Below are 17869 nucleotides of genomic sequence, written 5' to 3'. Positions count from 1 at the left end.
ATCTTAAAATTTCTGAACCACTCTTCATCCAGATGGATCTCATGGCAATCGACAACAACATATAATAAAAACAAAATGTAATCCTTTCGTATGACAAGAAAAAAATAAAACAGCAAGCTAAAATCCCCAAACAGACTACAGCCTGAGCAAATAAATAAGTCTTAGCCTGGCAGGGTAAAACACTGTAATCTTGACACAAGTGAAACCTCTCCTGGGTGCTTATTTTGGATTTTAGGTATGCATATGCCTCAGGCTTTAGTACTAAACCTTCTGCTCAGGCTCTCTGTGAGGATTTGAGAAAGGCCGTAATACACCTGAAAACCAAACCCCAGGCACAGAATAGTCCCTGTTGGCTTTAAATTCATGAACTGAGATGCTCTTGCTGAATCAGCGGACACTGAAATTGTGCAACATCTCCACAAATTAGATGGACCAGGTTGATCAGGTTATCTTGGGGCACATGCAATGAGAAACGTCATATGCCTCAATTTCATCCGTAACGTGACACGTCTGAAATAACTTCCTTCATCCTTGCAATCTCTGTCATGGATTTATTTCTCTTGACTCACATTATTCCAAGCTCAGGATTATTATTTTTCTTTAATAAGTTGTCATCTCACCAATTGAAATGCTAGGTTCTTTTGGACTTTCTGCCTCCTGGCGTGCTATAAAATATTTATTCTGTTGCCGTTGAGAAGATGTGTGCAGGTTCGGATCTCACTTAATTTTGTTTTATTTAATGTCTTGAGGTTTTCCAGGGCATATCAGCTGCCTCCATTTCTAGCTTGCTGTTATTAAGGTCTCAAAGACTCAGTGAGTCCTGGAGGAAAGTATAACATGTCTGTTGCCTTCCCCGAACCTCCCAAAAAGTGAATTCCATAAAGAAATTATGTAATAATTACCAGCAATCTTTTACCCTTCTGGTTAATGCACATTCATGAAGAATTGTATGGGTATTGAGCACACTGTTGCTGTGGATATCAGGACTTCTGCTTAATGCACTGGAACTGGGAATCTGGGTTCAAATCCCCCACTGGTTTTCTCTCAACAGTTCAAGTGGGAATACACCTGGCTTTTTTTTAAAAAAAGGAACCAGCTTTTCATATATATTTTTTTTTCTGAATGCTTTCCCTGAAGGCTTGTTGCTACTTAATGCTAGGAAAATCTCCCTCAGAACTGCTGCTCATGGCATATTATGTATAGATATCTGGAAGGTTCCTTTCAGAAATAGATTTAAATATTAAGAAAGCCCTGATTTGTATAGGAATGTGGTTTGTTTAACCCACTGCAACAGCCAGTCTAGTGGTTAGTATGTTCAACTGCACATAATTGGGTTCAAGTCTTCGCTTACCTATAAAGCAACCTCTGTGATCTTAGATTAACCAAGTTAACATACTTCACAGAGTTGTTGTAAGAATAAAATAGAAGAACCTATGTATGCAATCCTGAACTTCTTGAAGGAAAGGTGGGGTATAAATGTGTATAATGAGAGCTTTGCCAATGAATGGAAATTGAAGCAGTGGATTCTTTGAATTGTTATTACCATTATAACTTTTCATTTCTTTGCGCTGAGAGAAACCATTATGTTAGTTCTTGGGGGACCCAATCCTGTCACTTTATTCCAATGTATTTGTTCTTTGGCGTTCTAGTACAGTTGACATGCCATTTCTTTTCCTGTAGTACGCTTCAAAGGATGTGTCTTTGGTAGTAATTTCCCACCTATTATTATCATATATGTAGCATGAAGTGTATCTGCAAAACCTCCTCCTCAAATTTCATATCTATCAATAGCATGTTCAGAGACATTGCGAGAGCTCCCACAGTCTCACTATGGATCCATTTGAATAATAATAATAATAATAATAATAAATAAATTTTATTTATATCCCGCCCTCCCCAGCCGAAGCCGGGCTCAGGGCGGCTAACAACAATAAAACAATACAAAAGTACAACACAAACAACACTCTAAAATCATTCATTATATTTCAGAGACCTTCTGAAATCTGGTGGGTTTTGTAAAGCAGTTTGCAACCCCATTAATCCCTGTATCACCAGATGTATCAGCAGCCTATGCTTTCCTTAAGGTAACCCTTCCCCTCATTGACTTGCAACTGTGGTGGCTAGCCCCAGAATGACTACGTCCTAAGTTGCTGCAGGAAAGCTTGCCCATGGCTTCATTGCTCTTTTCTTTACCTGCTACTCCTTCTCTGTCCTAACTCCCTTCATGCTTGAAACTCCGTCCAAATGTGCTATTCTCCATGCTTTTCGCCTCTGGCTCGTTCAGCATATCTCCTTCTCCAGCAGAGCTGCCCTGTCTGGGCTCTTCCAGTCTGTTTAACTCACCTCTGCAGATCATCGGGCTGACAGTTTGAAATGAGCGTTTCTGCCCCAGCCACTATTGACAGATATGCACAACCAAAGACCGATCCAACATTCTTGGGGTCAAACTAGAGGTTCTCACGGCATACAGCTACTTATCTTGCTTCCCCCCCTTCAATAACCACAGGTGTGGGGAGCTTGATTCTTACAGCATGTGAAGTAAGGTGTCCCCATGTCTTTAGTCCAAGCCTTCTAGCCACACTGGAGAGGAGAGCCAGCCCAGTATATTTTGGCACCTGAAACAAACCACAAAATGGGGTGAGTGAACATCTACATCAGCAACAAGGGTGGGAGGAGACCAGCAGCACCTCCTATTTGCCAAGGGGCAGTTGTAGAGTAGCATAGGAGCGTGCTGCCAAGGAGATGGTAGATCTAGCTTCCAAGGAGTGTGCTGCAATCATTCCTTGGAGGTCAGAATTGCTGCCCCTGTGCATTCTGCCACCTGAGGTATTCACCTCACCTTGCCTCATGGGTGACCTGGTCCTGCTGGGAAGATCTCCCTTTTGGGAGAATGATGTGATAAACCTCTGCACCATATGGTCTGCTCTCTCTCCCTATCTCCTGTCAATATTTATTTTTTGTTCCCTTCTCCTTTGGTCCGAGTAAAACCTATTAAGCAAGTGCACTTGCACACACAGACAGACACTGAAGCTGTTACAATTTCACCTCCACCATTCTCCTCCTGCTCCCTTTCTCCCTTGCATACACATTTTTCCATATAACACAAGAATGGACTTTTAAGGCTGGGTGGTCAGGAGAGGATTAATGGAGTCAAAAGGTTGAAGTTTGACAGACATGGGGTGCTGGTCAGGGCTTCACCCTTGATGCGACAGCTACTGAGGGGGGAACTCCAGAACAGAGTCAATTCTCTCCTCAGACAGCACATTGTGGGAAAACATTGTGATAGCTGTCCCTCATTACTGATTTTTTCTTCTTCTCATGGACTAATATCTGATAAGATTCATGGCTCCTCAGAAACCTGTTCTTTCATAGAAGTTCTGAAGCCATTGAAAATTACTGTTTTAAGGGGAACGTCCAGATGGTTCTGAGTTTAGGGGCTGCATCTTCTGTTTCAGCGCTTTCAGTTGGGCAGGTTCTCCACATGGCTAACATCTGCAGCTATGGAATCAAAGTGGACCATGCAGCCCACATGAGTGGCTCCACTTACTTGCTACTCAGGAAGCTGCCAATGCAACAAACAGCCCACCCTTCCAAATCAGAGAAGCTGGATATATTTATTATTGTGGTGTGTATATACTCTGTGTGTGTGTGTGTGTGTATACACATACATACATACATACATACAGGAAATTTGTTTTGGCAGCGTGTAATACATAATAGAAGTGTCCTTTCCTACTGAACTGAACTAGACAGTTCATGAGCTTTTTTCCGACATAGTATTTGTATGATTTAATTTCTGGCTGGCTAGCTTTGTACTCTGTCTTGCACATCTTTTCTGAAGCCTGTTATCCCTTCAAATTCTGTAGAGTTACCCACCAGAACAAGAATTACTGAACAAGTTAAAGCTTCAGGTTGTATTCCCAGACCTGCCTGTCTCCCCATCCTGATTTTTTTTTTTAAAAAAAAATAATATTATATATATTGCTCTCATCTATTAAAAAACAGTGCCATCTTCTGGTTTTGTCATTAAAGCACCTTTCTGTCAGAAGGAAGCGCCGCTTCAGTTAATGAATGTGTTTGATCTTGAAAGTTAAGCTTGCTTTGAACTTTTACAGGAAAATGCCATTGATAATAAAGCAGTGCACTGCTGAAAGTACATAGGCAGATTTATTATTGTTGTACTACATAGGTTAAGTTTAAGAGCAATGTTATTATAGTCATAGCTCTGCTCTGTACGGTTTTGACAAACTGAAGACACGGTTAGGTGAGAGTTACATAAGTGACTGAGCAGCAACATTACCCAACATAAGAGTCAAAAATTAATTTAGAGAACAGAGGGAGCTTAACAGAAAGGGCAGAAACATTAACTAAACAGCTAAATTATGAAAGACTCATTCCCTGCTGCCAACACAATATCCATTGTTATTATATGGTGTCAAGAGCCTTGGTTCTCTTGATTATTTTGAATGGGTCTACACTATCGCTGTGGTTCTGCTTAAATGAGCATCATGGTTTGGCTTAGATGAGCTCAAGGGGTTGACAAAAAGAGCCCACCTGTTCCTTCCTGGACCCAGGCTTTGGAAGTTAATAATAATAATAATAATAATAATAATAATAATAATAATAATAATTTATTATTTATACCCTGCCCATCTGGCTGGGTTTCCCCAGCCACTCTGGGCAGCTTCCAACAAGATATTAAAATACAATATTTTTAAAAGCTTCCCTAAAGTTGGAGGGACCCGAGAAAGAATTTGGGGTGAGTTTGCGGAGAGAATCAAAGCTACGCTAGATAGAGCCCCGATAAACCATGGTTTGATGTGGCTTAAAGTGGTTTTTTTTATATCCTAAAAAAACCCTAGTCCCACTCACTACTTTGAACACTCGGAACAAGCTGTTAGGGGGTCAGGTGCTTAATCTTTTCTTTCCACATATTTACCTGCTCTAAATTGTCTCCACTGAAGCTGCTATATTGAAGTGCGTCTTGGGTGTTTCCAGGGCCAATGAAAAGGGGACACAAAGGATACTGCTGTACCTGGGTCCAAAGAGCCTAGAGGTGCCTGACTCTGAGCTTTTAGAATTAAAGTTCTGGAACAAAATGTGTCACCACCTTTCAATGCTTTTAGCCAATGAGTGAAGACAGAGCTACGGTTAAGGAAAATGTAGAGCCCTACAAGCCCAAGGGAAGCCACACACACACACACACACACACACACACACGTTTCAAAATGATCCAGGAAGACTAGGGGTCAGCAACCTTTTTCAGCAGGGGGCTGGTCCACTGTCCCTCAGATGTTGTGGGGGGCCGGACTATATTTTGGAGGGGGAAAATACAAAATGAATGAATTTCTATGCCCCGCAAATAACCCAGAGATGCATTTTAAATAAAAGGGCACATTCTACTCATGTAAAAACACGCTGATTCCCGGACTGTCCTCAGGCCGGATTGAGAAGGTGATTGGGCCGCATCTGGCCCCTGGGCCTTGGTTGGCCTACCCATGAGGAAGATTCTTATCCAAACAATGGAGGAGAGGCTTCCTGGTTTATTTTGAAGTCATTCTTTGATGCATCTCTTTCTCTCTCTCTCTCTCTCTCTCTCTCTCTCTCTCTCTCTCTCTCAGTTTTTACCTCTAGATTCAGCCAGTGGAGAAGGTGCATTTTGAAGGCTTGGGTCATTCTGAAGCTTTTTCAGCTTTCCAAAAAGAGAAATGATTGTTGCCCGGAGAAGATGATTCAGAAGTTGAGGATTCCATTGTAGCTGTGACTGTGCAGTACTGTGCCCACCCAAAAGAAAAAAGGTAGCAGCAAACACAGGAATTTCTGCTCCTTTTAACTCCGGTTTAATTTTATGCAAAAACAAAAAACACCCAAGTTATTGTTTTCTGATTATGTAATTTTTTAAAAATATGAAATAAAATACACTATTGCAAAATTAAAGAAAATATATAATTAGTATTGTAAAGGACACCACCACTGCTGCATCTGAGGTTTCCTACCTACTTTGATGCAAAATCAGAACCTCAATCCATGGGGTGGGGGGTGGGGTGGGAGGAGCACAGCTGGAGTTAGATCCAGCTGCAAGGAATGACCTTGGAAATAGAGTTCTCTATAAAAGGAGCTCTGGTGGAAGACAAAGGGGCCACACCAGAATAGCAGGCTGGAGTTCCTCTCAAACCAAAGATTGAGAGAAAACTCCTGGAGAAGAAGACACCTGGGTGTCCAGTGAGTAGCAGTCAATGCGGGAAGAAAGGTACCACTCTGAACACCTGGAAAAAGTAAGCGTAGACAGGGAAACAAATCTAAATTAGTGGACCCTTTTACTTCAATGTCTGCTTACCAGGAAGCATGGAAAAGTCATGGAAGGCAGCTGGATGAGGTCCCCCCCCCCTTCTTCCTACCTGCCCCAGAAAACAGTTGAACTACCAGGAAAGGAACTGCTTTCCTGAATTAAGTAAAATAAGGACTATGCTTAATTCCTTGCAGTGGAGCTCTTGAGTGGGATTGCAGCCTAGATCAGAATATTTAGAGTTTGATGTAATGCTTAATGAAGGCTGTTAAGTTGCACTTTTCCTGTAACTCTGTCTATTTGTATAAAGAAGAGGAGGGCAGTGGGAATGGAAGCAGGCCCCTTGAGTGGCTTTTATCATGACTTCAAAGTGTCTGGAAATTTTATATACATACACACACTTGGCAGTCCTTGTCACCCTTGGGCCTCAGGTCAGTGGTTACAAAAATGACCTTTTAAACAGCTCCTTGGGGGCCAGAACTAAAAGGAAATATTGGGTCATTCAGTCTTCATAAGGCCTGAGAAGGTTGCTGAGACAACGGCTCACTCTTGGAGAGTTCTTAGCACCCCTAGCTAGAGGGTGCTCTCCAAGGTGCTACTCAGTGGTCTTTTGCACAGCACTGCTCAAACGGGATTTCTGGACTCGCCTCACTTGGTGTCTGCTCTTCAAGGCCCAGCAACCTCACTTAGACCATGGATTTCCCCAAACTCTACATGTTCAGCACACACCCCAGGTCCCCAACTCAAGGGAAGACAGGATGCCTGGTGGCTTTAGTTGTGAGTTTTGAAGAGGAGGCTACCCCATGCTTGTAGGCTCTCTGGATCAATTACTGCATAGCAGGAACTTGAGTTTATCAGCTCTACATTTGTTAGCACAACACTCCTTCACAAAATGCTTCACCCACTGTTCATAACTACTGAAAGGAACAGCAGAAACACATTTGTCCCCATGTAACTTACCCGCCTTGCCCATGGTCTGCGACATCCATAAATCTACAATATGTGCACTCATGTGCACGCTCTCTGTAATACAACACAATCCAATGTTTTTTAATTGTAGGAGGAGACTAGTCTGTATGTTAGCTGAAACAAGCCAGACCCTATCAAGTTGTATGAGACTAAAGTTTGCATGCAGCTCTTGTTATGAGCTGCCCTGAAATCTTTGTTAGGGTGGCATATGAACACTGCTAAAAAAACAGCATACTGTAAAAAGTCCCTGCACATTTCCCCCCCCCCATGGGGTGAGAAACAACTTTCCTGCCTTTGCAATGGGGGAGAAATTTATGAGCCCAGGGAAATATACTTGCATGCAATCAAAGACTTATGAGCAATCAAATGCTGATTTTGTCATCTGTCTTACTCCCACCCATAACACTCTAGCAGGTTGCCTTCCTTTTTATTTTTAAAACTTCACATATTATGCATACAATTGGTGGTGCTGGTTTTTTCAGTACTACCAATTTTGAATTTCATTAAAAACTGCTCTCAGTATACATGGTGCAATGAAACCACAAGTCCCAGCCCATGAGTGCTAGCTTTTGCCACAAAAAACGGGAGAGCTATTGTCCTGTACAATAATCTGGTAGAAGACTGTTCATACAAATGAAATATAAGCACACATCTACGGCAGCCCTCCCATTCAGATTACATATGTTTTATACCTGTTTGGGTGTGACAATATGGGGTACAGCTAGGTGGTGGGAAATAAAGTGGCATCACAACTATTATATTCTAAAGTCCTGCTAAATATTGCTTTATATAAGTTGCTTAAGTTAAGTCTTTATTATGATTTATTTGGATTGGATTCCTGTAAGATGTGTGATCTTGTATATGTTGTTGGGGTCTTTTTGTTGTTTTTGCTTGTGAACCATCTAATGGTAATGTAGAAAGGTGGTATACAAATTAAAAGCAAAATGAAATGAAATGGAAAATCACCAGAGTACCATCTGATCCTATTCATGTTTATTCAGAAATAGGTCCCATTGAATATATGTATGTGTGCAGGACGGCAATCACAGAACACTAATGGTCTGGACTCTGGTCTGTGCCATCAATTTTGAAAAACACAGTGCTTTTAAGTCTCAGACAAAGGGGGAAAGCTATTGTGCTGACTAAGCCCGCACTGGGTCTAGCCTTTGAACATTAGAAAAAGCTTCTGTAGATGAATAGATATACACCACAAATTGGCAAAATTAGTACAGTTTTGTTGGAACAAAGAACAGTAATTCTTTCATTAGGAGATTTGGAAATGAGTACAGGCACTGCATTCTAGGAAAGCCTTTTACCCCAAAGACAGTTGTATTATTAAGGATCATGTACCTGCCAAAACTGTAAATTATGAGTTGGTTGCCGATTCTGCAGCTTTTGATTAACCCTCTCATTATTCACTTGACCCAACTGCAACAGTGCAGTCTGCACTAGGGGTGGTATCCTAATATTGGGGTGTTTAGCTCTTTACACACAGTGGAAGAAGGGGAGGCTTCACGGAGACAGTTTAAGAATACATTGCAAACAGAATCTGGTTTGAGGAATGCATGAGCCAAGCTGCAGATCTGATATTTAAGGCAGGAGTAGCCAACATGGGACCCTCCAGATATGCTTGGACTCAAACTCCCATCATCCATGATCGTGTGCTGGCTGGCACTAATGGGAACTGGAGTCCAAGGGCACATATTATTGGCTCTCACTGGCTAAAGAATGCAACCTTCCCCTCTTCCTGTTCTGGCATGGGAGCAGTCAGGGCTGGTTCAGGCAAGGTGAGGTGGTAGCCTCAGGTGGCAGGATGCCTCAGGTGGCAGGATCCACAAGAGCATCACCTGCTTCTCCCACACTGGCAGCAAAGGCTATGGTGCGCTCCTTGGAGGCCAGATCTGCTGCCTCCTCAGCAGCTTCCCCCACCCCCAGCACTGCCTCCACAGTGGCTTCTTGGCAAATAGAAGCCATTGCTAGGGAGGAAATGGCAGGGGTTGACTCTGGGGTCTCCTGGGCTCTGCACCTTTCAGGCATGTTTCAGAGTACCTCACCCCGTGCAGAGACTGCTGTATTTGATTCCCATTTTTGGGTACAGTTGATTTGATTCCTGATTTAGATCTTCACTCACCCCTTCTTCCCTCAGGTGCCCAAATGCAGCGCTGGGGACAGCCTTCAAAGGCATACACATGACTCAAAAATGGCCTCTGTTGATGTGCCCTGACTTCGTCCAGTACCAAAATGAGGTGTGAAATAGGTCAGTTCTTCCTCTCCCCACTCCCAAAACTGGATAGAATTAAATATAATGATGTGCACTGGCAGCACAGATTATTAGGAAGGCAGAATGCAAAAGTGATGAATGGAGCAGGAAGTGCACAGGGCTTGCCCTTGATCTCCATTTGATATTTCAGTATTGAGCTGAAAGTGTGCTAAGTATGTGTACTATAGGCCCCTTGGCTGCAATGAATGAGTCCAACATTTTAAATAAATCTGGCATGTGCATGCCCTAAGAATGATAGCAGTTATCAACACAGAGGGCTTCCCCCAGAATAATGCCAGCCAGAGCTGTCACTGGAGATGTTTATCATTCAGAATAAATGGGTAGCCTAATTTCCTAATGATTATAATTCATAGCATTTATTACCAGATGAGTGTGTGTGTATTCATATAATAGACCTCAATATCCTATACTGCATATCCTAGTAATTTTAAGAGTCTGCAAAAGAAGCATACATAAAAAGCCACTGTGTTGCAACACAGATTCTGAAATCTAATCCAAAGAAATGAAGGGCAGAACCCTTAAGGCAGTGGCTGGGGCTCTGATTAACTTTATCTCTTGCTACATTCTGAGCTGCTGTTTAAACTCCCCAGAAGTATAAGGAAGCTGCTGTTCAATCAAAGGAAATGAAGCTCCATTGTGAAGCCACAATCCTTTGCATATGCATACAGGGGCGCAGCAGGTTAGGATGTCTATTGATTTCCATAACTAGAATGAGGTGTACTCCTATTTTAGCCAGTGGTGGGGAACCTCAGGCCCTGGGAGTGAATTAAGCACTACAGGCCTCTCTATCTGGCACTCAGAACAAGGCCCAGGCAACATCACTCCCAAGCCACTTGCCTCAATCCCAGGCCACACTGCTCACCAGCCCTGCTTTGAACCCTTGTTGTGTATTTCTGCCTGGCTGGAATGTGCCCTTGAACTCCAACAATGCTTCTTGCTTCCTTGGATGGGGGGTAGTGTGTGTGTGTGTGTGTGTGTTTGTGTAAAAACAAACCTACTCTACGAAGATAACATTAGCATTCACCCCAAAGATTGTCGAGAATGGAATGCAGCCCTCAGGCTGACATAGGTTTCCCTTCACTACTCCCTTTTACACAACCCCTTTTCAGTCATTCATTCTTTGTACGATGACTTTGTAGGATTTGTCTGCCTTGTAGCACCAGGCTCCTTTTACAGCGATCTCATGGTAGGATACCATATTGGCCCGAATATAAGCCACACTAGAATATAAACCGCACCTTTAAAATTAGGGGGGGGGGAGGAAAAAAGAAAAAATACCCTAATATAAGCTGCTCCATTCCTCGCTGCTCCTGGGTGCATACTGGGCGGAGGGGCGTGTTGCATTGCCTGCGGCCTTTCCCCTTTCTTGCCCTCTCCCTTCCCAGTCTTGGGGGACACCTGGCGCTATTTGCCCCACACTCCTGGCTGCATACCGTAAGGCCGCGAATATAAGCTGCACTTTAACTTTTCAAGGTTGGAATTTGAGGGAAAAGTGAGGCTTATAATCAGGCCAATACGGTATTAAAATTGTGCAGCATGAAGCAACTGGATGCATAAAAACGTATTCATTTTTGTGGCAAACATTGTCCAGGCCCATTAAGTTTGATTAAAAACTTGACTTGCAGAACTTTCTTCAAAACAGTACAAAAAAACAGTAAATCTAAACAGTTTCATAACAGTAAATCCAAACAGTTCCATAAGATCACATGCATGTCCAGCACACACTCAGCATCTTAGAAATAACTTCAAACAGGATTGAGATCAAAACTCTGTCTCTTCCCCATTCCAGCCTGACGCTCCTGGAGTGAGCTCCATTATCACATCTTATTCCCACTTTGACTGGAAACAACAGACCAAGGCAACTCCCTTCAAAGTGGAGTGTTTGCAATTCAATACCTTAATCACCTGATCTAAGGTTAAACACCAAGTCAGACCTAGCAGAGAACAACTATACAGTGGTAACCCCAACCCATGGAAAAACCCCCATGTTAAACACATTCAGGTATTCTCCATTTCAGTGTAAATTAAAGAATTATACTTAACAAATATTTCCAGTTTTGTGTGTGTAGAGAGCTCTCCCTGTATACAGCTGCACAGATGGGGTTTCCTATAGATGTTCTAATCAATGTACTTGGTTGCGTGTTATTCTCTGTGCATTCATTCTACATGAAATGAATGTCTGAAAAAGGCTTATATGAAAGGGCTTAAGAGTAAGTACACTTGATTCTAGAATTCTCATAGGAAAACCAATAAATGTTCTCTGTCTTGTGTATTCCTCCATTTTGAACAGTTTATATGTCTGCATTAGTCATGTAAATAAGGTATGGGCGTCCCTGAACATCACTGTGAATAATCGTGGAATTGCAAAAGCAAATGTATATTAAAACATTGGGTGTCTGGCAACCTTAAATCTGAATTTCAAACAATATCTTTAAATAGAGTTTAGTAGCAACCTTTCTACCTTATCAGCAAGTATAATTTCCAAGAGTCATTATTCTATCCAGTTATAGAAGAGAAAATATCTCCGGAAAGATTTCTGTAAGGGATAAACATTGGAATTCAAACTCATCAGTTCTGATTTGATAAATTGCTCTTGATTGGATTATTAACTGGCACATTTCCAATAAGCTAGAAAAATCAAGTCATGGAAGCAAAGTCAGATAAAGTTCCATCCCTGAAGACACTGGCACTTTCCTCCTGGTGGTCTGAAGGGACCAAATTTTGGTATGTTTACTCTCTCCCTGACAAACCAGGGTTGCTCCCATAACCAGATTTGAAACAAATCCTGATTATGCATTATTAACCTGATTAGTGTTAACATGGAATTAGAATTTACATGCAACACTAAACCATAAATTCAGGTAAACAGGGGAGGGGAAGGCATTTGTGCTGGAGAGGCCAGGAATATAAAAAGTAGCTACGCATTTCAGAGGTGGCCGATCAGCAAGTGACGGTTTGCAGTGAGCCAGTATGACAACTGCACTGGAAAAACATTTAGAACAGAAATTTAAGTAAGCTTTCCACAAAAGTATACCATGCACCTGTCTTGACTTCAACATATTCATTCCCCAAGTTTATCATGTGCAGTTAACTAAGCAGACCAGCAGACCTGAAGGATCACCTTACCCCATAGTTGGCTTGACCACTTTGAAATGCAGAACTGGCACTTTTACAATAATGTTCATTCTGCACTTGCAAGATATCAATCTTAAAATGTAGCAGCATCTGCTCTCTGGAATTCCCTATACATTGCCATTAGGCAGGCATTCAATGCATTGTGTTACGACAGCTGCTAGAAACTTTTCAGTTTAGGCAAGTCTGCCCAGACATGTAATTTTTTTGTGTGTATTTGTTTAAAAATGCTGGTTTTATTTTATAATTAATTATATAATAGCAGGAATTAAAAGGGCATAACAAATACAATTAGGGGATGTACATCAAAGAAAAATTGTTGCCCAATGAGCAAGATCAAGAGGAGAACATTTTTTATAAATCATAAGGTTCAGATTTCATATATTGATACAGGCAAAGAACTCACTACTACTTAAGTGAGAAGAAATTCTCCCCAAATGGCATGGAAAAGTTCCAGATCTTCAGATCATTTTGAGACTTTTAAGTTATGTATTATTCTCTCCCCTCCTCACCTGGTTCCGCCCCCCCCCCCCCGTGTGTGTTTGTTTCAAAGGTTTGATTTTATTGATAATTTCTTACATATATTTTATATTGCTTTATAAACTGCTTAGAAGTTTTGTTGATTAAGCAGCATATAAATAGTGTTAAATACTTGTTGATTTTATCCTGTTTTTAACACACTTGAGTCCTGGGGTACTGGCAAGCTGACAAATTAACAAAACAGGCTGAAAAAATACCAAGGGGATAAAATTCACCATCTAACAGAAATCACTGACATGTGTCAACTTAGATAAGATCTTCCAAAATATCATCATCCTTGGCCGTTGGCAAGTTTCCGCAGAAATTCTCGATGTGTTGACAGCCACAGGGGAAGCTTCTCTACAGGGAATGTGCGCTGATAGGCCTGTTGAGAGGACATTCTGAGGCAATCTCTGAAACTTTCTAGCAGCTTGTCTTGCAGCTTTGCTGGAGGGCCACTTTGAAAAAGAAACTGGAGTCTGCGCTGAGGCTTCAGGCCCCACCCCAAAGCAACCTGCTTCCGAAGTGAATGGCTGCAGACACTGTTCATCACCTTGCACTTGCCTCTAGAGATGGCAGCTAGAAGGGGCTGGATGGTACCACTTAGGGGCTTAGTTTGGTCCAGGGGATGCCTGGCACTAGCATTCAGTAAAAAGATGCTGAATTAAGACAGGGATAGCAAATATGGTGGCCTCGTGGACCACAGGGTGGGGCAGAAGACCTCACCTGACCTTCAGTTGAAGGAATGGGTTTCCCAAACCCAAAACTGACTGTGAAGGCAGTTTGAAACTGCACCAAAATCCCTATTTTTCCTTAGCTAAAATCCATTAACTTGAGCTCTGAGACAATGTATAAACAAAAGCCCTCTCCTTTATCAGTTTGTGACAGCAGGAATGACCCTGACTGCACCAGCAGAACAGAGAAGACACGTCCGTGCCTTATCTTATGTGCTGACCACAAAAGACGCACAGACCTAAGTCCGGAACAACGCCAAAAGTGTGTTCTCGGAGATGACACCTCTTCCTCCAAGATACGAGTAGGAAGAGGAAGATCCTTTTATGGTCAGAAGTACAGGAAGGAATTCCCTTTTATGGTTAAGAATACCAGAGCAAGAACATATGTGATGTCAACCTGCGTACATAGGCTGACGTGGTTGGATTTATATGGGAAGGAGGGAGAGGGTGCCTGGAGGATATATATACTGCATGAAACTTGTCATTTCTTTGGACTTGCTGTGGACTTGATCACGCAAGTGCCTTCTGCTATCCGGAGAGCAGAATAAACTCTTTCTTGGAATCAACCTTGGTGTCATTTGACTTCCTTCTTCCTGTCCTGGAGCAACGCAGACCCAATCGGTGAACTCCAATAAGGCTACACAGTCACTTGCATTGCTGATGCATAGCAGGATGGGGAGCAGCAAAATGGTGGCAAGGCTGGTGTGTTGCACAAGCAGGAGTGCCAGATTGGTATCTGCACTGCACCAACCTTGTACCTTCCAATTCTCTATCCTAATATGCTGCAGTGATGCAAGCGACCGGAGGTCAGGTGAGTGCTGCTACCCCACCCCACTGCTACTCCCTCCACATATTGCTGGACTATAACTATGATCATCAGCAATCGCTGGCCATGCTTGTGGGAGCTGGCATCTAACAGCATCTTGAAGACATCTCATTGGCTATCTCTGCAGTAAGGCAGAAGCGAAAAAATGACCACTTTATAAGCTTGACCCTACTGTGCTAAATTCTTGCAGCAAACTGTTCACATGAGCTTGTTCAACAGCAATGAAAGCAACATAACAATATAGTCACAAAAGTTTGGTGGCCCTTCTGGGATAGGGTTCACCTTTTTTGGGATGAAAACTGAAACTGGCCCAAAATCTTAAGCCAGCCGCACTCCCTCAGCCTGGATTCAGCATGTGTCTATCTCGGTTTAGAAAAATATGAAAACATAGAGTAGTTTTGGGGGGTTTTCTGCATGTGTTTTAATAAGTGGTCTGGAGGGTTAGACATTACCGAAGGGTCAATTTCTTCAAGCCGACGAGGTTTACCGAATGGGCTTCCCAAGCCCTCCAAACAGAAGAGAGTCACTGCTGTAAGGCAGGCAAGGTTAAATTCGTTGACATCCTCCTGTGTTCCTTTGGGAAAGGATGCTTCAGCAAACTGTCAAGATTTAGAATCACAAATTGTGACAAGTGGTGCTTGAAATGTCTCTCTAAGCCAGATAGAATGAAGCCTGCATGAAGGATTTGCACCTCCAATTAGCGGCTTCTTACCTTCAGTGACAACTTGAAATGCATTCCCAAGGTTACTCTTACAAAGTTGTCACCTAACAAGCCTTACTCATTCCAGTCCTCCCAAACTTTTCTGAAGTCCCCCCTCCTGCCAAGAGAAAACATTTGTTATGTTTTTCTTAAGCGATCTATAAACTCCAAGGACTTGGTACAAGTTTAAAACAGTTTTTAAAGCATTAATATATTTTAATCATTCATATATACTTTCCCAAACAGAAATCAGAATGCGTGGGAAGAAAAATAAACATGTATTTGGGTTTCATTAAAAAGAACGTGTTTTTTCTTCATTCCTGTACATTAAAACCATTGTCTTTCTGCATCGAGAAGTGGTAATATATAAAAGGTAGCAATAAATTATTCCAGTTTCTAAGAACACATCACTGCTGTTGGCTAGTGACAGTGAAAGCATTACAGAATAACTGTTCTGTTTGCACCACCTACTGTCCAAAAAAGTATGTGGAACATATTGGCTTGATAGGACTGATGGGAACTAAAAGAAGTGACATTAGAACAAAAGGTCACTCAGTGCCAACTGCTGAAAGAGCAGCTGGAAAATTCAGTTACTTGACCAAGTGAAAAGTAGCTGCTCAATTCTCATCCCAGGAATGCAGCCAGAACTCCTAAATTGATAATCCAATTCAGAGCTGAAAAGCTGGTGTTACAGGAGGTCTGTCTAGCACCAGGGACCGACAGTGAAACAGATCGGCCCTCTATCAAAAATACTGCAGTGAGACACCTCTAGCACAGTGCCATGATTCGTGACTGTTTTGCAGCTACAGGCAGTTTTCCACACAACCTTCTGCAGATACTCAAGGCCAAAACAAGACATGTACCTGAAATGCATGACCACCACTGCCAGCCCACATCTCTCAATGATATTGAGTTGAATCAAACCCATGACATCACTTGATAGCAGCCAAACAACTGGGTCAGTATTTAGGTAACTCTAGTGTCTGCCAGTGGCAGACGAGGCTTTAAAATTTCAGCAACGCCCTGTGCTATACCAAAATTCAGTGCCCCCGCCTCTCTTGCCTTCTGTTGTTCATCATTGTTTCAGCACACCCTGCAGTGCCCCAGTGTGGGCAAACCAGTTGCTCTCCCCTAAATCCACCTCCGAGTCTGCAATATCCTTGCATGCACCATTTGCCCATATTTGCTAGAATAAAGATGCATTTCTCATATCCACAGCATGCCTGCCTATATTCTGTGGTCCACTTTTCTAAGTGACTCACCTCTCTCGCTATCCTCATTCTGCCCGGAATCCCTCTGTGCTGTTCTCTTCCAACTTCCACTCTGCTATTTCCATGTATCCATTAGCTTTAGAGGGCAGCCCTCTGTTTGAAAGACTGGTTTAAAGAGAATAATGGTTTTTTTAATAAGGAAAAAAGGGGGGGACCCTAAGAAGGGAGAGCAGGAGCCCTGAAGTTGCCTATCAATGCTTAGTCCCTAGACAACTGTGGAGCGATATACTCTACTTCTACTTACACTACAGTAGTTATTTCTAAATTTGATTCTGTACAGTATTCATAAACTGCAAATGTACATATGCACTTTTTATGGGAATTTTGGTCCTCTTTTTTATTGTGCTGCATTTCCTCTGTTTTGGAGATTCATATATCACTATCTAATGAGTTTTGCTTTCAAATCTGGAAATACTTCTTAAAGAGACACAGTCCGTACCACATTCTGTGATCTGTCACTGCCTGGTGCTTTTGAAGCCTCATTCCTTAACTAAATAGACAGCAATTTCTGCATGATTGGCCTGGACAAGAATCTCTTCCTGGCTACTGGCACATTATGCCATTTCACTCATGCCATGCAGTTACAGCCTTATACCAAGTTGAAGAGGAATGCAGTCTAGTTTCTCTTTACAGTGGTACCTCGGTTTACATATGCTTCAGGTTACATACGCTTCAGGTTACAGACTCCTCTAACCCAGAAATAGTGCTTCAGGTTAAGAACTTTGCTTCAGGATGAGAACAGAAATTGTGCTCCGGCGGTGCGGCAGCAGCGGGAGGCCCCATTAGCTAAAGTGGTGCTTCAGGTTAAGAACAGTTTCAGGTTAAGTATAGACCTCTGGAACGAATTAAGTATTTAACCCGAGGTACCACTGTATTTCTGTTTTCCACCTACCAAAACAAAAATCACCTTGCAAGTTTTGCCTAAGGATGGAGACTAATCTGGATAGCAGCTGCAATTTACACTATACCGTCTACCACGGTATGTTTCTTTGACCCTGAGGTCGGGGGTTCTTTAGCTGTGATTCCTGAACTGCAGGGGTTTGGACTAGATGACTCTAGGGGTCCCTTCCCCTCTACATTTATATGAGCCTATAAAAAGCTTCCTCACTATTCTGTGATACTTTCGTTTGGTCCTAAAAACCATAAATTTC

The sequence above is a fragment of the Podarcis raffonei genome, chromosome 1, assembly GCF_027172205.1.
Source record: "Podarcis raffonei isolate rPodRaf1 chromosome 1, rPodRaf1.pri, whole genome shotgun sequence".
Lineage (NCBI taxonomy): Eukaryota > Metazoa > Chordata > Lepidosauria > Squamata > Lacertidae > Podarcis > Podarcis raffonei.
Note: the sequence above shows the minus strand (reverse complement) of the source record.